Source organism: Oncorhynchus nerka, linkage group LG20 (assembly GCF_034236695.1).
Source record: "Oncorhynchus nerka isolate Pitt River linkage group LG20, Oner_Uvic_2.0, whole genome shotgun sequence".
Classification (NCBI taxonomy): domain Eukaryota; kingdom Metazoa; phylum Chordata; class Actinopteri; order Salmoniformes; family Salmonidae; genus Oncorhynchus; species Oncorhynchus nerka.
In genome coordinates, this window is record NC_088415.1 from 45,084,369 (window position 1) to 45,111,634 (window position 27,266).

The 27,266-nt window shown below is 42.3% G+C and overlaps 1 pseudogene; it reads left to right on the top strand.

The window, feature by feature from the left end:
- The first annotated feature begins 898 nt into the window (after positions 1-898).
- LOC135563102 (N-terminal EF-hand calcium-binding protein 1-like) lies at positions 899-27,266 on the top strand (annotated as a pseudogene).

The following is a 27,266-nucleotide window of genomic DNA, read 5'->3' on the forward strand; positions in this document are numbered from 1 at the left end:
ACTCACATTTCTCCGCCTTGTAATACAGGTCATGCTCCAGCAGTCACCCAAGTACCTTACGCACCAGAGACACATGCGCCGCGCGTGTGGCAGAATAGATCAAGATGTCATCGATGTACACTACCACTCCCTGCAGGTCTCGGAGAATCTCATCTATGAAGGATTGGAAGACGGCTGGAGCATTCTTCAACCCATATGGCATGACATGGTACTCATAATGACCAGATGTAGTACTAAATGCGGTTTTCCACTCATCTCCTCCCCAGATACGCACCAGATTATACGCACTCCTCAGGTCCAGTTTTGTGAAGAAGCGCGCCCTGTGAAATTATTCCACCGCCATAGCGATGAGAGGTAGTGGGTAACTAAACCCCACTATGATGGAAATCTATAATCAATGCACAGACGCAGACCTCCATCCTTCTTCTTCACAAAAAAGAAGCTTGAGGAGACGGGTGATGCGGAGGGCCGAATGTACCCCTGTCCCAGCGATTCAGCAACATATGTTTCCATCGCTACTGTCTCCTCCTGGGACAATGGATACACGTGACTCCTAGGAAGTGCAGCATTCTCCAGAAGGTTTATCGCGCAGTCCTCTCGATGATGGGGTGGTAATTGGGTCGCCCTCTTTTTACTGAAGGCGATCGGCATATTCAGAGGGATTCAGAGGGAATGCGCACGGTGGAAACCTGGATCTGGACTCTCCACCGTAGTCGAAACAATGGCAACTCCTATACACCTGCCTGAACACTCCTCTGACCACCCCTTAAGAGCTCCCTGTCGCCAGGAAATCACCGGGTTGTGTTGAGCTAGCCAGGGAATTCCCAACACCACTGGAAACGCAGGTGAATCTATAAGGAACAGACTAATCTGCTCCTTATGATCCCCCTGCGTTACCATGCCCAGCGGCACCGTAGCCTCCCTAACCACTCCTGACCCTAATGGTCTGCTATCTAAGGAGTGCACGGGGAAAGGTAGGTCTAACGACACCAGGGGAATCCCTAGCCTTAACGCGAGTCCACGATCCATGAAATTCCCAGCTGCGCCTGAATCGACTAGCGCCTTATGCTGTAGAGAGGGAAAAAACCCAGGGAAAGAAGTTAACACATACATATGACCGACAGGAAGCTCTGGGTGAGTCTGGTGCTTACTCACCTGGGGTGTTCGAGTAGTGCTCCGCCTGCCCTCCCGACTCCCAGACGAGTTCCTCCAGCACCGGTCGGCCGTGTGCCCTAAGCAGACCACAACTAGTGCAGGAGGACACTCCTCCTCCGGTCCCCCTCGAAGCTCTCCTCCATCGATGGGAGAGGAGATGCGGCTGCTCCTGCTGATTCCATGTATTTTTTTAGGTGCGGGATTCTGTCACGGGATACTAGGAGTGGTGGGTTGGAATCAGGCGCAGAGAGCAGGGTTCAGTATATCGTGAATTTATTCTCCGGCCCAAAAAACGGTCACGCCAACATACAGGGCGCATAGAATTAGACCAGCCCGAACACAGGACCAAACTGTCCGGAGAATACACACATGAAAACCACAATCCAACAGAGTAACAAAAACAAAAACAATCCCGCACAAAACAAGGGCGGGACCCAGACTGCTCTAACCACCCCACAGTCCGCCTGCCCGCCCCCCAGGGTCTTCACAGGCTCTCTGCAGAGACTTACCATAGGAATACACTGTACTTAACTTTGTCTTACAGACAACTGTTTGTGACAGGGTCACATAGCTGCATAGTCATTATCTTAAAGGGATAGTTTATTTGATTTGACAGGCAATAAAAGTGAACGACCTCTTTAAGACGAAGAGAAGTTTGAAAATTTAGAAGAGAGAGAGAATCAAATCGGATTGTCAAAGGTCAATCATAATTAAAATGTTCATCAAAGTTATTGTTTCCATATCATTGGAGAGGATGAGAGACACTGTGATGTACTGTTAAGTAGGAAAGAATAAGACAAAGGAACAATCTGCTTTTTGCATACTTCAGTTTCAAGAGGATAAACTCTTTGAAGTAAATATTGCCTTGAGAAAGGGTTGCCATTGACAACAGTGGTTTTGTGTTCTTTATAAATAACTGAGTACATAGTTGTGAAATAATAGGAATTTGAGATAAAGCCAGGCATGAAGAAAGATATTCCCAATCCATTATTAATTTATTGCGTGCACTCGACATGCTGAGTCTGAATGAGCTATTTTAGTTCTATTAATTTGAGTCTTAAACAAATGCAGTCGTGAATATTCCTTTATTCTCTCTATTTCAGCAGGTAGTTAATATGTCCCTCTTTTCCCTCTCTCAGACGACGGCAAGCTGTCCCTGGAGGAGTTCCAGTCGTACTTTGCCGACAGTATCCTCACCATGGAGCAGATGCAGGAGCTGTTCTATTCCATCGACATACAGCAGACTGAGTGAGTGCATCTCATCTGCCTCTGGGAATCCACCTTAGTCACCATCTGCAGGGTGGGACATCTACTCTTCAAATAGGATGTGTCAACATTTCATCAAGGGGGCATAGAATCTAGAGCATGAGCCCTAGTTTAAGTAGTCTAATGAGGGCTCCAGGAGAGGTGAAGCTTGAGGCTGATAGTGTCCTAAAATGTACACCATACAGCAGCACGTTTAGGGAAAGGGAGATACCTAATCAGTTGCTCAATTGAATGCATTCAACCAAAATGTATCTTCTGCATTTAACCCAACCCCTTTGAATCAGAGAGGTGCAGGGGGCTGACTTAATCGACGCCATCGGCACCCGGGAGCAGTTGTTTTTGGGGTTTACCTGCCTTCCCCAAGTGCAGAACTGCAGATTTTTCCACTTTGCCGGCTCGGGGATTTGAACCCAACGCTTTTAACGCCCTTAACCACTTTACACAGACTAGAGGTGAAGAATGGAATTTTGAAAGAGGAAAGAAAGAAAGACGATGTGGTCAATCTACTGTATGTGCTCGTAATTACTACCTTAGGTCAGGAAAATTAGAGGTGTAAGCCAGGCTTTCTTTGACGACAACACATGCATTATACAATAACATACACATACTAGATAATGGTCTTCTACACAATCCTTTGTTTTCTTTCTTTTTGCTTCTCTACACACACATCCCCATATGGCCCCATATGGCCCAAGGCCCTTACAGTTTCTCCACAGTGTCCTGATACCAAATCAACACCTCCTTGTATCCCCAGGGAATGTATCGCAGGATAAAATGGTGGCTTTGCTCATAGAAATGACTTGACCTTTAAAGGATTTTGATTATATTTTTGGGACGTTCTAATCCTCTCTGATTCTATTCATGTTTTTGTCCTCTTCTTCTCTTCTTCTGTTGACAATTTCCCTCCCTCTCAGTAACCTAGACATGGACAAACTCTCAGGTAATTATCCATGACCTGTGGCCTTTATTATTGACTGTGTGCTTTCAAAATGCTCTCTCCAGAACTTGAACTTTTGAATCCCCTGTCTTTTACAGTATGGTGTGAAGGTGTGACTACTATCCATACTTTGCTTTTGTTAAAATGAACACGGCCAACAAATGCTAATATTGCTGAACTATCTCTTTAAGCTTTTATATTAGAATCAACTTTTAGTGGTATGGGATTCTTAACTGCAGCTCTCATAACTCATTTGGTAAGAGGAACTCACTTGGCCATCTCTTTCCATTACATTTTGCTGTTGTTATAGCTTTTTCCGTCGCACAAATTTCATGTGACAGCTTTTGTTGATATCTACTGAGAATTTGAAGTTAACACTATATCCGCTTATGACATTCAAACCACGTTTCCCCAGTATCAAATCAAATGTATTTATATAGCCCTTCGTACATCAGCTGATATCTCAAAGTGCTGTACAGAAACCCAGCCTAAAACCCCAAACAGCAAGCAATGCAGGTGTAGAAGCACGGTGGCTAGGAAAAACTCCCTAGAAAGGCCAAAACCTAGGAAGAAACCTAGAGAGGAACCAGGCTATGTGGGGTGGCCAGTCCTCTTCTGGCTGTGCTGGGTGAAGATTATAACAAAACATGGCCAAGATGTTCAAATGTTCATAAATGACCAGCATGGTCCAATAATAATAAGGCAGAACAGTTGAAACTGGAGCAGCAGCATGGCCAGGTGGACTGGGGACAGCCCAGTAGGATTTTGGGTAGCCTTTTCTCAGTGCCGAAAGCCTATGAGATCTGTCAGCTGTGATGGTGATATGGAAAGTGGATCTGCACGACTTAGTCCTCTTGCTCTTTCTGTTTGAACACACTGATGCTGGCAGGCTGAAATACCCCTGCAGAGACCTCTCACTTACATTTCAACTATGACTCCAAGTCATGTATTTTCATTGTAAACTTTGGAATGAAATGTGTCTGTCTGAGGACCAACCTATCACTAGTTGGACAGGTGCTGTAAGTACCGTAGTCCTTTAAGCAAAATTACCTCCAAACCTAGTAAACAATTGAAGGATTTCTGCAGTTTCAACTGTACCGGGCAGATGGCAGACAGTGTATATGGCGTCGTCTGGGGGAGTGGTTTGCCAATGTCAATGTTGTGAACAGAGTGCCCCAATGGTGAAAGTGTGATTTTGGTATGGGCAGGCATAAGCTACGGACAACGAACACAATTGCATTTTATCAATGGCAATTTGAGGCCTAGCCCATACCTTGAAAAACAGCCCCAGACCATTATTCCTCCTCCACCAAACTTTACATTTGGTACTATGCATTGGGGCAGGTAGCGTTCTTCTGGCATCCACCAAACCCAGATTAGTCCGTCAGACTGCCAGATGGTGAAGCGTGATTTATCACTCCAGAGAACGTGTTTCCACTGCTCCAGAGTCCAATTGCGTCGAGCTTTAATCCACTCCAGCCGACGCTTGGCATTGCACATGGCGATCTTAGGCTTGTGTGCGCCTGCTCGGCCATGGAAAACCATTTAATTAAGCTCCCAACGAACAGTTCTTGTGCTGACGACGCTTCCAGAGGCAGTTTGGAACTCGGTAGTGAGTGTTGCAACCGTGGACAGACTATTTTTATGTGCTACATTCTGTGAGTAGTTGACTGGTGCAGCTCTAGCAGGGCAGAAATTTGACGACCTGACTTGTTGGAAAGGTGGCATCCTTTGACGGTGCCACATTGTAAGTCAGTGAGCTCTTCACAAGGCCATTCTACTGCCAATGTTTGACTATGGAGATTTCATGGCTATGTGCTCGATTGTATACACCTGTCAGCAACGAGTGTGGCTGAAAAATCTGAATCCACATGTTTCCATGTTTCATACTTTTGTATATATAGTGTATCTGGCGCTAATAGTGGAATGATAGTGTTTCACAGTATTTCTCACATAAACTTAAATTGAGCGAACAGTGTAAAATTTTAGAAACCAGGAAATGACAGTGATTTACACTAGGTAACACAGATGCCACTCTGGTGGGAGAAATCAATAGGTGAATATCACAGCTAATCACAACACTGGTGGATAAGTAATACTGCAAAACATTATCATTCCACTATTACTGAAGATACTGTATATTATGGACGTTTTCTGAAATTACAGTGCAAAATTTCAACATCAAACATTCCTGTGTAGCACATTTAACTTAGATTTTTGGTTGAGTTGGAGACTTGAATCCAACGTATCAAGTCTGGCACAAAAGATACATCTCCTTCAAATGTTGATATTTCGTTACATTGAAAACCAAACACAATTCAATAATGCTTATGTAATAAATTAAATAGCCTAAAGTTAAGGCTATCTTACAAACAAGTACAGTGCCTTGCGAAAGTATTCGGCCCCCTTGAACTTTGCGACCTTTTGCCACATTTCAGGCTTCAAACATAAAGATATAAAACTGTATTTTTTTGTGAAGAATCAACAACAAGTGGGACACAATCATGAAGTGGAACGACATTTATTGGATATTTCAAACTTTTTTAACAAATCAAAAACTGAAAAATTGGGCGTGCAAAATTATTCAGCCCTTTTACTTTCAGTGCAGCAAACTCTCTCCAGAAGTTCAGTGAGGATCTCTGAATGATCCAATGTTGACCTAAATGACTAATGATGATAAATACAATCCACCTGTGTGTAATCAAGTCTCTGTATAAATGCACCTGCACTGTGATAGTCTCAGAGGTCCGTTAAAAGCGCAGAGAGCATCATGAAGAACAAGGAACACACCAGGCAGGTCCGAGATACTGTTGTGAAGAAGTTTAATGCCGGATTTGAATACAAAAAGATTTGCCAAGTTTTAAACATCCCAAGGAGCACTGTGCAAGCGATAATATTGAAATGGAAGGAGTATCAGACCACTGCAAATCTACCAAGACCTGGCCGTCCCTCTAAACTTTCAGCTCATACAAGGAGAAGACTGATCAGAGATGCAGCCAAGAGGCCCATGATCACTCTGGATGAACTGCAGAGATCTACAGCTGAGGTGGGAGACTCTGTCCATAGGACAACAATCAGTCGTATAGTGCACAAATCTGGCCTTTATGGAAGAGTGGCAAGAAGAAAGCCATTTCTTAAAGATATCCATAAAAAGTGTTGTTTAAAGTTTGCCACAAGCCACCTGGGAGACACACCAAACATGTGGAAGAAGGTGCTCTGGTCAGATGAAACCAAAATTGAACTTTTTGGCAACAATGCAAAACGTTATGTTTGGCGTAAAAGCAACACAACTCATCACCTTGAACACACCATCCCCACTGTCAAACATGGTGGTGGCAGCATCATGGTTTGGGCCTGCTTTTATTCAGCAGGGACAGGGAAGATGGTTAAAATTGATGGGAAGATGGATGGAGCCAAATACAGGACCATTCTGGAAGAAAACCTGATGGAGTCTGCAAAAGACCTGAGACTGGGATGGAGATTTGTCTTCCAACAAGACAATGATCCAAAACATAAAGCAAAATCTACAATGGAATGGTTCAAAAATAAACATATCCAGGTGTTAGAATGGCCAAGTCAAAGTCCAGACCTGAATCCAATCGAGAATCTGTGGAAAGAACTGAAAACTGCTGTTCACAAATGCTCTCCATCCAACCTCACTAAGCTCGAGCTGTTTTGCAAGGAGGAATGGGAAAAAATGTCAGTCTCTCGATGTGCAAAACTGATAGAGACATACCCCAAGCAACTTACAGCTGTAATCGCAGCAAAAGGTGGCGCTACAAAGTATTAACTTAAGGGGGCTGAATAATTTTGCACGCCCAATTTTTCACTTTTTGATTTGTTAAAAAAAGTTTGAAATATCCAATAAATGTCGTTCCACTTCATGATTGTGTCCCACTTGTTGTTGATTCTTCACAAAAAAATACAGTTTTATATCTTTATGTTTGAAGCCTGAAATGTGGCAAAAGGTCGCAAAGTTCAAGGGGGCCGAATACTTTCGCAAGGCACTGTATTTATTCAAACTTAAAATACATCCATGGACAGATTTTGAAGATACTGTAACTATTAATGTCTTCTTATGTAATCATAGAAAGCGTGCATGTTCAAAATATCATGCAAATGTCACAGGTCTTCACAATATTGTAATAATAATCTGCGCAGCATTGATCACTTTTTTTGTACCTTTATTTAACGTTGAAATTACATGGTGTGCCCTGTGGGATCTCTTGTCTTCGATGTTCACAGCTCCTCCTCCGTAGGTAGGCTGGATTGTCCACTACTGAAATGTAGTGGACAATCGCTTCAGCTATTGTAAAAGCGGCAACTTCGCTCTAGGAACTGGGGCAGGTGGCCAAACTGCTGATACTGTTGATCTGGTGTTGTTGCAGCATTCCAATTCATATTCATCTGAACAAAAATATAAACGTAACATGTAAAGTGTTGGTCCCATGTTTCATGAGCTAAATTAAAAGATCCCAGAAATGTTCCACTTTAGCAGGGAAGATGGCAGACAGTGTGTATGGTGTGGTAGTTCGCTAATGTCAATGTTGTGAACAAAGTGGGATTATGTTATGGTCATGCATAACAATTGCATTTTATTGATGGCAATTTGAATGCACAGAGATACCGTGAAGAGATACTGATGCCCATTGTCGTGCCATTCATCCTCCGCCACCACCTCATGTTTCAGCATGAATGCACAACCCCATGTCACAAGGATCTGTAGACAATTCCTGGAAGCTGAAAATTCTTCCATGGCCTGCATACTCACCAGACATGTCACCCATTGAGCATGTTTGGGATGCTCTGGATTGAGGCATACGACAGCGTTGCATAATTTCAAGTATCGTGTAGTGAATCAGTATACCATCTAAAACGCTGTGAAATATATTTTCCATAAACAAAAATATTGTATTTTCAGGTGTTTGAAGCTGGTGTACAAAACTGAAAGTCAAAGACGCAAAAACAAAACTTAGAACATAGAAATAGCAAACATAGAACATTTCTACCCCGTCTTAGACTTACTTTTAATGAGAATGACAGATCTATAACACACATTTCTATGCGAATTTCAGGTCACCCAAAAAGTTACATATTGCAGCTTATAAAACAAAATGTGTACAATATTTACAGAGCTTTCTGGCAGGGTTGCCATGTCTAGCACATTTCTAGCCCAATGACCACATTTGGGGGAGTGAGGTGTTGCCACATTTAGCCAAAAGGTGTCTCCATAATGACAATCTAAATACAACTGGTAAAATCGCTTTAAGACGTATGTTTCTTTTCTTCAGAAAACATTATGGTGAAATGGTGTTAACACCATGTTAAACATTGTGAAATAGGGTTAATACAAGTCACATTACTCCAAAATAATAATATTTTCAACTGGAGTATAAAAATCAAAAAGCCCCAACAGTTTGCTTTTTGTCGTCTTTTTGTCCCAGCCATCCATCCCTCTGGAACAATATGGAAAGGAAAGAGATAGAGGAGATCCATCGTGAGTCCAGTACATCCTTTGAGTTTTATTCTACTATTAATCAATCAATCACTACTGTAATTTGATAGTCAATAATGGAGTTAATCTATTCCTCTCTGTCCTCACCGCTGCACCACTTTCTCTCTCCTCTGACTTCAACTTTCTGGCCAATTTTCGCTAGCTAGCTAGCTTGCTACATACAGGGCTCAAGACTAAATCACCGTACCAGATTTGTCTCGAAGTGCAATTTAAAAAGTCCTAAATTGCAGATTAACTGTCCCAAATGAAAATATTTGTTTAAACTGATAATTGTAGCCTACTACTGAAATAGATAAATAGGGACCATTAGAAAATGGTCCCTAAAAAGGACAACACTGGAGTAATATTTGATTATATTTTGATTAAACGTCTATAAAATTTGCCTACTTGTAAAAGTGAAGCCTAGGTTATATACACTGCTCAAAAAAATACAGGGAACACTTAAACAACACAATGTAACTCCAAGTCAATCACACTTCTGTGAAATCAAACTGTCCACTTAGGAAGCAACACTGATTGACAATAAATTTCACATGCTGTTGTGCAAATGGAATAGACAACAGGTGGAAATTATAGGCAATTAGCAAGACACCCCCAATAAAGGAGTGGTTCTGCAGGTGGTGACCACAGACCACTTCTCAGTTCCTATGCTTCCTGGCTGATGTTTTGGTCACTTTTGAATGCTGGCGGTGCTTTCACTCTAGTGGTAGCATGAGACAACCCACACAAGTGACTCAGGTAGTGCAGCTCATCCAGGATGGCACATCAATGCGAGCTGTGGCAAGAAGGTTTGCTGTGTCTGTCAGCTTAGTGTCCAGAGCATGGAGGCGCTACCAGGAGACAGGCTAGTACATCAGGAGACGTGGACGAGGCCGTAGGAGGGCAACAACCCAGCAGCTGGAAAGCTACCTCCACCTTTGTGCAAGGAGGAGCAGGAGGGGCACTGCCAGAGACCTGCAAAATTACCTCCAGTAATCGACAAATGTGCATGTGTCTTCTCAAACGGTCAGAAACAGACTCCATGAGGGTGGTATGAGGGCCCGACTTCCACAGGTGGGGGTTGTGCTCACAGCCCAACACCGTGCAGGTGGTTTGGCATTTGCCAGAGAACACCAAGATTGGCAAATTCGCCACTGGCGCCCTGTGCTCTTCACAGATGAAAGCAGGTTCACACTGAGCACATGTGACAGTCTGGAGACGCCGTGGAGAACGTTCTGCTGCCTGCAACATCCTCCAGCATTACCGGTTTGGCGGTGGGTCAGTCATGGTGTGGGGTGGCATTTCTTTGGGGGGCCGCACAGCCCTCCATGTGCTCGCCAGAGATAGCCTGACTGCCATTAGGTACCGAGATGAGATCCTCAGACCCCTGTTGAGACCATATGCTGGTGCGGTTGGCCCTGGGTTCCTCCTAATGCAAGACAATGCTAGACCTCATGTGGCTGGAGTGTGTCAGCAGTTCCTGCAAGAGGAAGGCATTGATGCTATGGACTGGCCCGCCCGTTCCCCAGACCTGAATCCAATTGAGCACATCTGGGACATCATGTCTCGCTCCATTCACCAACGCCACAGACTGTCCAGGAGTTGGCGGATGCTTTAGTCCAGGTCTGGGAGGAGATCCCTCAGGAGACCATCCGCCACCTCACCAGGAGCATGCCCAGGCGTTGTAGGGAGGTCATACAGGCACGTGGAGGCCACACACACTACTGAGCCTCATTTGGACTTGTTTTAAGGACATTACATCAAAGTTGGATCAGCCTGTAGTGTGGGTTTTCCACTTTAATTTTGAGTGATTTAATAGGAATATTTCATTCATTCAGATCTAGGATGTGTTATTTTAGTGTTCCCTTTATTTTTTTGAGCAGTGTATGTATTGCTACAGTCTCTCATGTCCACACCTATGCTGACACGAGGGAGGCGCCAGAAAATGTGACTAAACTTTAAGGAGACTTTTAATCACATAAATATAGGCTAGCCATGTTAATTATCCTACATTATAATTGTCAAACATCTAAAGTCTTGATTCTTTTGACATACTCGAGGCACACTTCGTTCAGATCAAATGGTTACAAGAGCAGAGTGAAAGGCCATATTGCCTAACCAGAGAGAAAGCACGTTGTTCGATCCTCGCTCCCTCTCTCTGAAACTGTTGATAATGTCTCAGTTTTTCTCCCTTGCTGTGTTGGGTCTAGTAATGATTGGTAGGACTGGGGATTGTCAGGATACAACACCACTCACTCAGTCACTCACTCCCTCAGCAACAGCCTACCTCACTGCCTGATAGTCAGCAGTAGCTCAATTTGCTGTGAAACCACAACACCATGGCAACCATAGAACTAGTAGAACTGCACCACGCCGTGAGTTACACGGCGCCATGGCAACCACAGCTGTTCTCCCCATCTCCCCTTCTCTCTCTCTCCATATCTATTTCTTTCTCCCACCCTCACACAGTCCCTCTTCGCCTTTCCATTCTGTCATTAATCTGCCCAATGTCTGTTTTGATTCACTCAAGGAGACGTTATTGCCTGAAGGGCTGTACTGAGATCAGCTTTGCCTTCCCTAGTCCTAGCCTTGCTTATTCGAAAACAAACTGGCCCTGGAGCGTAAGAGCTTGAGGACAACTCCCATTAATACTCCTCTTTAAATCTCCGAAGTGATCTCAATCAGTCCCCTCAAAGGAAGGAATACAATAAACCATAGGTTGCAATTTTTCAAAACACAGCACACTCAATTTCGATAACTTCATTTCATAGGGCCATTGGGGCTTTTTAGTACTAACAAAAATTAAACTTAAACTGAATCATAAAGAGACCAGTGCAAACACAGCAGGTTATCTGAGCTACTGTAAATCAGTGTCCTCCAATGAAATTATGAGTGCAGTAAAACAAAAGTATCATTAACAATATTTTTACCATCATGTTACAGTACTTGTCACATACCATTACACATGGCACCTGCCACTGTAAAATGTTCACCTTTAGCACATTTAAGATCAATTTAGCACAAATTTGGTATGTGATCGAATCAGGCTGGGATTCGATCAAGTGCCTATAGTAGATTTCCGGATGGTACTGCCAGAAGTGTGTTGTTATGTGTTAATAACATTTAGACTACATTACCCAGCATGCTATGCGGGCGCGGGAGTTGGTTAAAGAATGCCTTGCATGGCTAAACATGGAGTTTTCTAGCTGAAGTACATGTTCATTAAAAGTAGTTAAACCTACGCCCCGGTTTGTCATTATATAAGGAACAAACATAACAAGAAGTGAATGCAATTGATTTGCACAGCAGCATGTTCTGGGTGGAGGGTATACACTGAGTGTACAAAACTTAAGAAACACCTGCTCTTTCCATGACATAGACTGACCAGGTGAATCCAGGTGAAAGCTATGATCCCTTATTGATGTCATTTGTTAAATCCACTTCAATCATTGTAGAAGGGGAGGAGGGTTACATGGAGGTTGCGTGGTTTACATGGAGAAAATCTGACCTCTTTGAAAGGAAAATGGTTGGCCCTCCCTTCAGCAAAATATATTTTACCTAAACCATCCCTGAACGCTTTAAAAAAAAGTGACCCTCCCCTATACCCAAAATAATCATTAAAACAAAGTGGATAGCAGAGAACATGTCTATCGTTTATCCTCACTTCTTGGACAGACCAGAGCCTTTGATATGCAGTTTTAGAAACTGTTCTTCATCCTGTAAGCATTACATGGCAATTTTGATAGCACACAGGGCTGCGGGCCAGAAGCTTGTGGGTTCGCAGACCACCGTGGACAAGACTAGGGGTGGAAAGATCTATATAGTAAAAGCATTGCATGAATCTATCATCGTGTTTGCAGGTCCGTGAAAAAAATAGCCTTTTTTAAACATTTCATGCAATTCTATGTAATTTTACATATTAGCAGAATATTTTTTTAATACCACATAAATTGCCGAAGTGACAGGCTAAGATAGGCCTGTGTGTTCCTCCTATCATATTTCTCCAATGCCAAATCAGTGTGTCTTGTTTGCAAATAATTAAATCTGAGACGTCATTACGAGCATTGTACTTTCAAATGTTCGGCCTACCTTTCCACCCCAGACAGGGTAGGCCTACCTTTCCACCCCAGACAGGGTAGGCCTACCTTTCCACCCCAGACAGGGTAGACCTACTGACACAGAACAATTTAAGCTTTAACTGCTGGCTACTCTTCTTCTGTGGCTTAACCCAACGGGAGAAGGTCACAAGTGTTTCCCTAAAGGCTGTCTTGGTTTAAACATCTTCTATTGTACAGAAAGTGAATAGCTTAATCAATTGATAGTGACAGAATTAGATTACGTCCCAAACAAAGTCCGCCTCTGAATGTCAAATAAATGAAACAATGACATTCCCATATGCATCGGAGTCACGTCTTTCCTGGGTATTTTACAGCTTGTTTCTAGCATAAAGCATTGCAGACCAAAGCGCCGTTATAGATCACTTTATATAATCAGATACAAATGCCTAAACTAACAAGGGGTAGGCCTGTGCTTTTTGCCTATGGCATACCCTCTCATACCCCCTCAATTTGAGTCTTGGTTTTAACTTAACAGCCCTTCACTGACACAGAGGTAGGCTATTTAAAGAGTGCATGACGGATGGAGGAATTAACTGACAAATCTTTGGATATAGCAGCCTATAGCCTAATTTAATCTGTCGAACCGGTAGGCCTACTTCTTATTTCTTAAATAGGAAGAAATGGGCTCCAACACAAATCCCTCTTGTCTAATCAAAATGTAAAATGAAGACCGTTGAAATGAATTATGCCAACTCGAATTTGCCTACTTTCAGCACCGTTAGCTGTCTATTTCCTATTTCTTTTGTGTGTTTAATTATAGTTGTGTTTAATTATAGTTATGATCTTGTCTCATCCTGCAACTCCCCAACTCCCCAATGGAGCTGTCCATTTCCAATTGAGTGTGCTGTGGCTGCTGCTTCAAGTTTCAGCACCACAATGTAAGTTACTTAAATCTGGCTTATTGTGAGGTCAGTGTCACGGCCCCTCCTCTGCAGTGCAGGGGCGGTTCCTCCTGCAGGCAGAGGAGGGTCGTTAGTGATTGGAGTCACCTGGACTCAGGGTATTTAAACTGCTTCACTAATCAATCTTGTCTCTCTCTGCTCCTCCGGGTATGATCCTGTTTTGTTTGTTCCTTTGTAGTTTTGCATAGTTTTCACTCAGTCATTCACACACACAGATTCACGCATCCCTGCACTTTACATACACCTTACATTATGATACTTTCACACCTCATTCCTTTTTCTTTGTTTAAAGTTAATAGTTTGGTTTTGGCCTACATCTGTTGTTCGTGTCCCCTCATTTTTACCACAGGCTATGAGCCGGCCTGTGACATCAGTAACTCTGATAAATACATCATGGGCAAGAAACATATTGTTTTTAATAAAATCAATTATATTAGTAGCAAGCTGACAAAGTTGACCTCCGGGTCCTCATTTTCGCGCTCTCCTTCTCATACTGAACAGAACATAGGCTTTAGGCTAGTACGTGCACAATATAATGCATTTTTCAGGCTAGGCCTAATAAAAAAAGGAAAAGAAGAAACATTTGCAGCTGAGGTTCAGGGTTAAAATATAATTTGCAGTGTGTTATGCAGCTTAGTTTTCTTTACACCATCCCAGCTATCTTAGAAATATAACTTTGCTCTGAGCTTCGCACTTCCTGGCATATCGTCTATAGGCTATGAATCATTTGATTGAGACCACACTAAATAGCCTATAGGCGCAATTGATATTGAGCGACCAGCGGAGAATCAGAGATGAAAGGTAGCATCAGGCACACATCGATATATAGCCCAATAAGTCATTCATTCTAAAACACTGAGAAATACTGACATTTTATCAATGACAAATTACATGACCCTCCCCTGGACGAGAGTAAAACAATACTACACCCTCCCCTTGACTGAAATTGAAATAAACACGACCCTCCCCCATTTTCCTCCAGGTAACCATTCTGTACATTTCGATCCGTCCCTTAGTCAACTGAAAGTCCAGTACAACATTGGTGCCAATAGACCCATAAAAGAATGCACAACTCTTCGTACCTTGACATCATTTACATTTACATTTAAGTCATTTAGCAGACGCTCTTATCCAGAGCGGCTTACAAATTGGTGCATTCACCTTATGACATCCACATAAGACATGAATGGGATATGGTAGCCGACAACCTTACAGAGTTCCACTTCTTTCAGCAAAAAAACAAGAAACTGCTGTTGCCTTGGGCTAAGGAACGAAAACACTGGACACTGGAGAATTGGAAAAACATTGCCTGTTCTGATGAATCCCAATTCCTGCTGTTTCACACTGATGGGAGAAATGTGGTTGGAGAAAACCACAAGTACATTCATCCATCATGCTACGTGTCAACATTGCAGGCTGGTGGTGGTGTGATGGTGTGGGGTGTGTTTTCATGGCACACTATGGGCCCCTTGATAAAAGTGGAGCAACATTTGAATGCCACAGGATATCTGAACATCATTGCCAATCAGGTGCATCCCTTCATGACAGAAGTGTATTCATTTGCGAATTACATTTTTCAGCAGGATAATGCCCCATGCCACAAGGCTTGTCCAGGAATGGTTCCACGAACATGACAGTGAATTCAGCTCACTGTAGTGGACTGCACAGTCACCAGATCACAATCCAATTGAGCGTCTGTGGGATGAGATTGAACAAGCTATTCGGTGTCGAGATCCACTACCAGCCAACTTGACAAAACTGTAGAGTCCATGCCCCAGTGATTTGAGGCTGTTCTGATGGCAAAAGGGGGTGCAACTCAATATTAGGAAGGTGAATATACAATGGGGAGAACAAGTATTTGATACAATGCAGATTTTGCACGTTTTCCTACTTACAAAGCATGTAGAGGTCTGACATTTTTTTATCATAGGTACTCTTCAACTGTGAGAGACAGAATCTAAAACAAAAATCCAGAAAATCACATTGTATGATTTTTAAGTAATTAATTTGCATTTTATTGCATGACATAAGTATTTGATAAATCAGAAAAGCAGAACTTAATATTTGATACAGAAACCTTTGTTTGCAATTACAGAGATCATACGTTTCCTGTAGTTCTTGACCAGGTTTGTACACACTGCAGCAGGGATTTTGGTCAACTCCTCCATACAGACCTTCTCCAGATCCTTCAGTTTCGGGGCTGTCGCTGGGCAATACAGACATTCAGCTCCCTCCAAAGATTTTCTATTGGGTTCAGGTCTGGAGACTGGCTAGGCCACTCCAGGGCCTTGAGATGCTTCTTACGGAGCCACTCCTTAGTTGCCCTGGCTGTATGTTTCGGTTCGTTGTCATGCTGGAAGACCCAGCCACGACCCATCTTCAATGCTCACTTACTGGGCGAAGGAGGTTGTTGGCCAAGATCTCACAATACATGGCCCCATCCATCCTCCCCTCAATACAGTGCCATCGTCCTCTCCCCTTTGCAGAAAAGCATCCCCAAAGAATGAAGTTTCCACCTCCATGCTTCACGGTTGGGATGGTGTTCTTGGGATTATACTCATCCATCTTCTTCCTCCAAACACGGTGAGTGGAGTTTAGACAAAAAAGCTCTATTTTTGTCTCATCAGACCACACAACCTTCTCCCAATCCTCCTCTGGATCATCCAGATGGTCATTGGCAATCTTCAGACAGGCCTGGACATGCGCTGGCTTGAGCAGGTGGACCTTGCGTGCGCTGCAGGATTTTAATCCATGACGGCGTAGTGTGTTACTAATGGTTTTCTTTGAGACCGTTGTCCCAGATCTCTTCAGGTCATTAACCAGGTCCTGCTGTGTAGTTCTGGGTTGATCCCTCACATTACTCATGATCATTGATGCAACACGAGGTGAGATCTTGCATGGAGCCCCAGACCGAGGGTGATTGACCATCATCTTGAACTCCTTCCATTTTCTAATAATTGCGCCAACAGTTGTTGCCTTCTCACCAAGCTGCTTGCCTATTGTCCTGTAGCCCATCCCAGCCTTGTCCAGGTCTACATTTTTATCCCTGATGTCCTTACACAGCTCTCTGGTCTTGGTCATTGTGGAGAGGTTGGAGTCTGTTTGATTGAATGTGTGGACAGGTGTCTTTTATACGGGTAACGAGTTCAAACGGGTGCAGTTAATACAGGTAATGAGTGGAGAACAGGACGGCTTCTTAAAGAAAAACTAACACGTCTGTGAGAGCCGGAATTCTTACTGGTTGGTAGGTGATCAAATACTTACAGTGGGGCAAAAAAGTATTTAGTCAGCCACCAATTGTGCAAGTTCTCCCACTTAAAAATATGAGAGAGGCCTGTAATTTTCATCATAGGTACACTTCAACTATGAAAGACAAAATTCGAAAAAAAATCCAGAAAATCACATTGTAGGATTTTTTATGAATTTATTTGCAAATGATGGTGGAAAATAAGTATTTGGTCAGTAAAAATAGTTTATCTCAATACTTTGTTATATACCCTTTGTTGGCAATGACAGAGGTCAAATGTTTTCTGTAAGTCTTCACAAGGTTTTCACACACTGGTATTTTGGCCCATTCCTCCATGCAGATCTCCTCTAGAACAGTGATGTTTTGGGGCTGTTGCTGGGCAACACGGAATTTCAACTCCCTCCAAAGATTTTCTATGGGCTTGAGATCTGAAGACTGGCTAGGCCACTCCAGGACCTTGAAATGCTTCTTACGAAGCCACTCCTTTGTTGCCCGGGCGGTGTGTTTGGGATCATTGTCATGCTGAAAGACCCAGCCACATTTCATCTTCAATGCCCTTGCTGATGGAAGGAGATTTTCACTCAAAATCTCACGATACATGGCCCCATTCATTCTTTCCTTTACACGGATCAGTCGTCCTGGTCCCTTTGCAGAAAAACAGCCCCAAAGCATGATGTTTCCACCCCCATGCTTCACAGTAGGTATGGTGTTCTTTGGATGCAACTCAGCATTCTTTGTCCTCCAAACACGACGAGTTGAGTTTTTACCAAAAAGTTATATTTTGGTTTTATCTGACCATATGACATTCTCCCAATCTTCTTCTGGATCATCCAAATGCTCTCTAGCAAACTTCAGACGGGCCTGGACATGTACTGGCTTAAGCAGGGGGACACGTCTGACACTGCAGGATTTGAGTCCCTGGCGGCGTAGTGTGTTACTGATGGTAGGCTTTGTTACTTTGGTCCCAGCTCTCTGCAGGTCATTCACTAGGTCCCCCGTGTGGTTCTGGGATTTTTGCTCACCGTTCTTGTGATCATTTTGACCCCACAGGGTGAGATCTTGCGTGTAGCCCCAGATCGAGGGAGATTATCAGTGGTCTTGTATGTCTTCCATTTCCTAATAATTGCTCCCGCAGTTGATTTCTTCAAACCAAGCTGCTTACCTATTGCAGATTCAGTCTTCCCAGCCTGGTGCAGGCCTACACTTTTGTTTCTGGTGTCCTTTGACAACTCTTTGTTCTTGAACATAGTGGAGTTTGGAGTGTGACTGTTTGAGGTTGTGGACAGGTGTCTTTTATACTGATAACAAGTTCAAACAGTTGCCATTAATACAGGTAACAAGTGGAGGACAGAGGAGCCTCTTAAAGAAGAAGTTACAGGTCTGTAAGAGCCAGAAATCTTGCTTGTTTGTAGGTGACCAAATACTTATTTTCCACCATAATTTGCAAATAAATTGATTAAAAATCCTACAATGTGATTTTCTGGAATTTGTTTTCTCATTTTGTCTGTCATAGTTGAAGTGTACATATGATGAAAATTACAGGCCTCTCTCATATTTTTAAGTGGGAGAACTTGCACAATTGGTGGCTGACTAAATACTTTTTTGTCCCACTGTATGTCAAGCAATAAAATGCAAATTAATTACTTAAAAATCATACAATGTGATTTTCTGGATTTTTGTTTTAGATTCCACCTCTCTCAGTTGAAATGTACCTATGATAACAATTACAGACCTCTACATGCTATGTAAGTAGGAAAACATGCAAAATCGGCAGTGTATCAAATACTTGTTCTCCCCACTGTATATAAACTGAGTGTACAAAACATTATGAATACCTGCTCTTTCCATGACAGACTGACAAGGTGAATCTAGGTGAAAGCTATGATCTCTTATTGATGTCACTTATTAAATCCACTTCAGTGTAGATGAAGGGGAGCAGACAGGTTAAAGGAGGATTTTTCAGCCTTGAGACAATTAAGACATGTCTTGTGTTTGTGTGGCATTCAGAGATTAAATGGGCAAGACAAAAGATTGAAGTGCCTTTGAACGGTGTATGGTAGTAGGTGCCAGGTTCATTGGTTTGTTTCAAGAACTGCTACGCTGCTGGGTTTTTCATGCTCAACGGTTTTCCGTGTGGTCCACCACCCAAAGGACATCCAGCCAACTGTGTGAGAGATTTCGCCACAGTTGAACGCTTTCGACAAATTGAGGCTGGTCTGAGGGCAGACGGGGGGATGCAACTCAATATTAGGAAGGTATTCTTAATGTTTTGTACACACACTATATTATTAATTGAAATTAACATTGAATAGGTGGTTTCATTCAAGTTTTCCTTCCCACTCTTCCCAAACCCCATAACCCCGCCCCCATACAGGAGTACCAGAGTTCTTCTGTGTTAGGCCAGTTTGTGGCACGTTTCCTTCTGCGAGAGACCAAAACCCAGTTGCAGTCCCTTCAGTTATCACTAGACTGCGCTATTGAGGTTGTGGACATGCAGAGCTGCACTGGCAGGTAGAGTAACACGGCAGTTACTATCTATTATCTTCCGCTTTACACTGCTACATCAAGTAGTTGAACATCTTGTTGTACTATTACCATGACCAGTGAGTGATCAGTTACCGCACAGAATTATGCCTATATCAGGATATGTAGGATGATGATGCATTTGATGATAATGACAATTATAAGGATGCAGCTGGTACTGTTGATGACAATGATGATGACAATCATTATATTTGACAATAGCAACAACCACACTGTTGTTGTGATTGTGATGATTGTGTCCACTGCAGGAAGATAAGGAAGCCAGAGGATATTTCCCTCCAGAGAATCACCAAACGCCCCAGGTGTCAAATTCAAAAATAACCTGTGTCTCTCCCCCAAGGACCCTTACTCTGGCATGCTCACTACAGGTACACACCAGTGGAGTACCATCCTCTCAGTGAATTTAATCAAAATAAAAATAGTAAAACATTTACAGTTTTTCTCAATTGCTAAAACACCATTTCTGAAACCTTGCTCCATTTCCCGAAAACATTCAACACAAAACCTCATCTTCAAGCACTATTTACATAACCTCTGACTCCTCTTGCAAAATGAAACATTTGCCTCAAAACAGTTTTACCTGTGTTCAAAATCAAACACTGCTCTCAAATCATAAACAAAGTGATCAAAATTATATACACTCTCAAGCAGTCAGTAAACAATACACCGAAAAATAGAAAACACATTGTTCAAAGCATACAATTCTCAGGGAGAAGTATATTTTTCCTTCATTGTCTTTTGATGAACGAAAACATGTTCTATCATAGTAGCTCAAAATTGATCCGAAATTACTACTCTGCTTTGTTCTTTGCAATTTTGTTTTTTGTTCTTCCTCCTCCTTGTACCCCTGTTTTTACAGTACTGTTCCCTGCATCTCACAAACTTGTCCTTTGTCTCTGGGATACTGTAATTCTTGTTCTTTGTTGACATGAACCTGCAACCAGTCAAAATCTATTGAGCAGTCAGTACTGTTAATAAATGAAAAGCACAATGTTCAGGGCCATACAATTTGTCCATTGTACAATATACAGCCTACAATGCACTGTACTACAGTATACAATACAAGCAATATTGTCCCTCCTGAGGCAACGGGGGAAGAAGCTTCTTGTGCCGTATCCAGCCCTGACATGATTCCTCACCTACAGTATATCAACACAGGCTAAATCCATGGCTTGCAACATATTTACTCTGGTGTAGGGTTGTCTATCATACACTTTCCATCTCCAAGAGGAGAAAAACTCCTCAATCGGGTTCAGGAAAGACGAGTATGGAGGGAGGTACAAGTTCATAAACTGCCCATTGATGTTAAACCATTCCCTTACCTGAGCAGCTCGGTGGAAACTGACATTGTCCCACACTATCACATAGGTGGGAATGGGATTCTCATTTAGCTCTTGACCCTGCTGCTCTTGAACCTGCTGCTCAAATAAAATATCTCTTAGATTGGCAATAAATCTTAGAAGGTGCTGGATGTTATATGGCCCGAGTGTAACATGGTGATGTAGAACACCATGGTTGCTGATAGCAGCACAGATTGTGACATTGCCACCTCGTTGACCAGGGACTTCAACAATGGCCTGCTGTCCAATCATGTTTTGGCCTCTCCTTCTCCTCTTTGTTAGCTTGAAGCCTGCTTCATCGACAGAGATTAACTCATGGAGTCTGTCCAAGGATTCCAAGTCAAATATTGTCTGTGTAGAAATACAATATACTGTATGTAGGATTTTGTAAGTCGTACAGAGACAGTGCTATACTGTAGGGAACAATTAGGCTTCTGATTCACATACATTGTATGTACTGAAGAGTAATGTCATTCACATAGTATGTGTTAGTACTGTAGACGATCTGGATTACAGTAAATGTTTCTGAATGTACACTTACTTGCACATACTGAGCTCGCAGTTCTTTCACCCTTGGTGAGTTGCGCTCAAAAGGTACTCTGTATACTTGTTTCATTTGCATCCTGTTACGATGGAGGACACGGTCAATTGTGGAAATGCTCAGTCGATTCCCTGGAAGTGTGTGTTGTCTTGTATCACTCGTTCCTGGATTTCTCTGATTCGTATTGCATTATCTTGAAGGACCATGCCAACTATAACGGCCTCATGCTCCCGAGTGAATATAGCTGTCCTTCCACCTGCATGTGGCAGCCTTGCAATTCTACAAAAAGTAGTTGTGCAGTTACAAAACATATTCATGCAGTACAATACATACAGTGATTAACTTTACAAATGTCGATTGAAACAGCTGCATATAGTGTAGTACAGTAAATTTGCAATGACAAAAATACAGTAGTATACTGTACCTGGTCTCTTCTCTGAATGTCCTTACTATGGTGGACACAGAAAATCGGCTCAAATTGGGTTGCACTCTAAGTCCTGCTTCCCTTATTGTCAGTCCATGGACAAGAACATGGTCTATAACTTGCTTGAATTTTATCAGATATTTCCACTCTTTGTCTTCCTCTTCCTCTTTCTTGCACTCCTCCTCCTCTTCCTCCTCGTCGCCCACCTCGCATACGCACTCGTCCTCTCACATTGTTTCTTCTATCCATTCTCAGACTTTCTCCTTCCCACCTTCAACAACCTGTTTGCTCTCTGAACTGGCTTCTATTGGTTGTGTCACATCATTTGAAACAGGTTAAATCAATTTTGAGTGGTTGTGTTCAATCAATGACATGTGTTCTCTATTTGTATTTTATTGTTGCCACTTGTGTTTACCAGTATGGATGACATGTGCATTAGAGTGCAGAATGTGTTTTGAGAATGAGAATGTGTTTAGAGTTTTGCTGAAAAGTCTGTGAGATCTGCAAATTGTGTTTTACCATGTGAAATGGTTTAAGGTATTGACAACAGACTGCATAATTAGCTAAATGAGTCCAGGCAACTGAGAACTTTGTTCAGCCAATGGGTTTTAGTGTTTTAGCAATTGAGAAAAACTGTAAAAAGGTTACATTAAAAACATAAAAAATGTAGCCCTCTGTAGGGTATCACCATGGTGTAGGCGGAGGACAGCTATCTTCCGTCCTCCTCTGGATACATTGACTTCAATACAAATCCTAGGAGGCTCATGGTTCTCACTCCTTTCCATAGACTTACGCAGTAATTATGCAACTTCAGGAGGACCTCCTCCAACCTACCAGAGCTCTTGCAGCATGAACTGACATGTTGTCCACCCAATCAAAGGATTAGAGAATTAATCTAGCACTGTGAGCATAAACTACAGCTAGCTAGCACTGCAGTGCATAACATGTGGTGAGCAGCTGACTCAAAGAGAGAAACAATAGTTGAAAAGTTTTGAACAAATCATTTTTTTCAAAAATGAAGAAGCAAGACAAAAACTATGTCAATTTCACTTTCACTTACTTAACTAGAAAATGCAGCAAGCTAGTTAAGCCTACTCAAACATCTGGCTCAAACAGAGGGATGATATGTTAGCTAGCCACCTATGACTATCCAACACAACACTGGAACTCTTTCAAGTCAAGGTAAGCTTTTGGTTTTACAAGTGTATTGCCATAATTGTAGAATGTATACTGACACATTAGTTCTATTAGCTCTGATTACTATGATGTTACTTTAGTTGATATGGTGACAACGATGTAGGCTGTGTGTAGCGGTTATGATATGGTTTGGCTTGGAAAGTTTTTTTTCGCCTGGTCACAGCCTGATGTGTTGTCCATTGAAGTCCATAAACGAAGGGAAAAGGTGAGAGGAGGAGAGCGCATAGATGCGAGAAGGAATACAATGTGGCTGCTGTGATTCATTCTGCCGATTCTGTTGAAAAACGTTTCTCAAACAGAAGTAAACAGAACGAAACGTGGATGAACATACCTGAATTTGTCTGTTGGAGGCAAGAGTGTGCAAGGCTGTATTGAATGTGTCACTGTCTGTCCATGTGTCACTGTCAGTCACCTTAATATTTTCTCTCGACCTGTGTGCACCAACGCTGTAAACTTTCATTCATAGGCTAGGTTGTAGCAACCTCATGATGGGTATTTGAGTATCATGTAGTAGCCTAAACCTATCAATGTTACATTGAACTGGGTTATTTGAATATGAATGACAGTCACCATATATATTGTAATAGAAATAAGGCCGTGCTCATGAAAAAAACAAATGTTTCTCCCTCATCTTAAATGTCACCTATTGACACTGGTACACACTGACACACACCTGTGTTTGGTCTCATTGAAATCTGTTACATTTAAAAAAAACAATATGTGTTTTTGGCAATGACACATATCACATAAAAGCCTATAGCAATTGGAAATCAATACAGTGCAGTTGAATGTTTTGAAATGTAAATCCTTTTGCGACTAGGGGACAGTATTTTATTTTTGGATAAAAAACGTTCCCGTTTTAAACGGGATATTTTGTCACGACAAGATGCTCAACTATGCATATAATTGACAGCTTTGGATAGAAAACACTCTGACGATATTGTCTGTGATATTGTCTGTGAGTGCAACAGAACTGATGTTACAGGCGAAACCCAGATAAAAATCCAATCAGGAAGTGCCGCATTTTTTGAAACCGCTTCATGCCAATGACTCCTTATATGGCTGTGAATGGGCTACGAATGAGCTTACGCTTTCTACGTATTCCCCAAGGTGTCTACAGCATTGTGACGTCTTGTTATGCATTTATGTTGAAGAATAGCCGTAAGGGACCACATTGCGCAAGTGGTCACATGATGGCTCCCGCAGAAAATCTTGCGTAAAGTACTGAGGTAGCCATTTTTCCAATCGTTTCTTATGAGAAACCAATTGTCCCGACGGATATATTATCGAATAGATATGTGAAAAACACCTTGAGGATTGATTCTAAACAACGTTTGCCATGTTTCTGTCGATATTATGGAGCTAATTTGGAAAAAAGTTTGCCGTTGTAGTGACCGCATTTTCCGGTCGATTTCTCAGCCAAACGTGAAGAACAAACGGGAGCTATTTCGCCTACAAAAATAATATTTTTGGAAAAAAGGAACATTTGCTATCTAACTGGGAGTCTCCTGAGTGAAAACATCCGAAGTTCTTCAAGGGTAAATGTTTTAATTTGATTGCTTTTCTTATTTTCGTGAAAATGTTGCCTGCTGCCAGCAGAGCCTAGCATAGCATTATGTCATGATAAACTTAGACAAATGCTTGTCTAGCGTTGGCTGTAAAGGATATTTAGAAAATCTGAGATGACAGTGTGATTAACAAAAGGCTAAGCTGTGTCTCAATATATTTCATTTGTGATTTTCACAAATAGGAAGATTTTCTAGAAAGATTTATGTCCGCTGCGTTATGCTAATTAGTTTGAGGCGATGATTACGCTCCCGGATCCGGGTTTGAGAATCACAAGAATTAAACTGTAATTGTTTGATTTGTGATCTGACATTGATCTGACATTCTATTTCCTTGGTTAAGGTGTCAGTGTGGAGCCAGACAACCACCACTGGAGCTCCCAGGCCAACCGCCTGCAGCATGTCATAGACAAGTTGGAGTATGAGGTACGAGGTTCAGTGATTGTTATCTGGAGTATGATCTTGTGAGTCTCTATTCAAACACTTCTGTCTTTGATAAGTACTCACTGATTAATTTATGCTTAGTCGACACTAAGCTTAAGTCACAACAATGCCCCTCCCGCTGGGAAGCACACATTTTTTATAGACAGCGACAAACACCTAAAGTGCTAACTCAAATTCTCGTCTTATATTACCTAAGTTCATGCTCTCAAGGCTAGATTCAACCTGCTTAGGGAAATATACACTCACCAGCCAGTTTATTAGGTACACCCATGTAGTCCCGGGTCGGACCCCCCTTTGCCTCCAGAACAGCCTAAATTATTCGGGGCATGGATGTTGTTGGAAACATTCCACAGGGATGTTGGTCAATGCTGACACGATAGCTTCGCACAGTTGCTGCAGATTGGACGGCGGTACATTCATTTCTCAATTGGTATCAAGAGACCTTATGTGTGTTAGGAAAACATTCCCCACACCAGTACCCCACCGCCACCAGCCTGTACCGTTGACACAAGGCAGGATGGGCCCACGAGCTCATGCTGCTCACGCCAAATCCTGACTCAGGAATTAGTCGGAATCCCAGGCGATGGGGTTTGGGGAAGAATGGGAGGAAAACTTGAATGAAACTACTCCTATTCGATGGCAATTTCAATTAATAATATACTGAGTGTACAAAACATTAAGAACACCTTCCTAATATTCAGTTGCATCCCCTCGTTTGCCCTCAGAACAGCCTCAATTTCTCTATGAGGTGTCGAAAGCGTGGAACCCAGTGTGGTCGTCTGCTGCAATAGCCCATCTATGACAAGGATCGAGAAGTTATGCGTTCTGAGATGCCGTTCGGCACACCACCGTTGTACTGCACCGTTATTTGTCTGTTTGTGGTCCACCATTTACCTTGCATGATTCTTGCCATTCTCCTTCGACCTCTCTCATCAACCAGCTGTTTTCGCCCACAGGACTGCCCCTGACTGGAAATGTTTTGTTTGTCGCACCGTTCTCTGTAAACTCTAGACACTCTCGTGCATGAAAAGCCTAGCAGGGCGGCTGATTCTAAGATACTGCGCCTAATATGACGCTCATATGACGCTCAAAGTTGCTTAGGTGACTCGTTTTGCCCATTCTAACGTTCTAAAACTCACGGATGACTAGTGAAGCTCAAACCAAGTTTATTCACCCACTGGGTCACACAGCTGCATAAGACAAAGACATATTTACACAAGCACCGATATTTATACCTTCCTTCTATGCTGAGTCTCCTCCTTACACATCGGGACAGCCAATACATTTCTGTTGCTAGACAGGACTTTAGTGAGACCTGTTCTTTCTCACTTTATCTGACCTGGTCTTACAGAATGTACACTTTCTGCATTCCCCTTTCTCTTCACTTGAAAAAGGATATTTCATATTTCAAGTTTAGAAATCAGTACCCATCAATATACATATATCAATCCATTTCATATCAAAGGCAATGCTCCGACTGACTGAAATATTTATGCTTCAATTTGCAGAGTCCACATCTGGAACCATTCAAAGGCGACACGTTAGCCCATATAAGTCCAACTCAGACAGCCACTATGGCCACTTCCTTTTAGATTTTGAAAGGTTTTCTATGTATATCTTAAAAGGTGTTACCTTAGATTTAAATTACTTGACATAGTGAGATCCATGTATCTCTGTGTTTCTCTGCTACAGCGTCATTCATTATCAACACAGGTAGCACATCTCGAGCTTGAGAGTTTTATTATTAGAATGTCCAAACCAGTAGTTTCCCCCTCAACAGAACATCCTGCTGGTGCAGAGACAGAAGTCTGTGAAGGACAAAGACAAAGAGGAGTTCCAGCAGGCTCTGAAGATCTACACAGATGCCACAGTCTGCCAGACCAACAATCTGCAGTGGGTCTCTCTTCTAGATTTAATAAATTGCCCATTGTTTTAATTTACACTTATAAATGTTAGGCATTTAGCAGACACTCGTATCCAGAGCGACTTGCAGTTAGTGCATTCATCTTAAGATAGCTAGGTCGGACAAGCACATCTCAGTCATAGTAAGTACATTTATACTCTATAAAGTAGGGAGGAGGGTGAAGTGTGA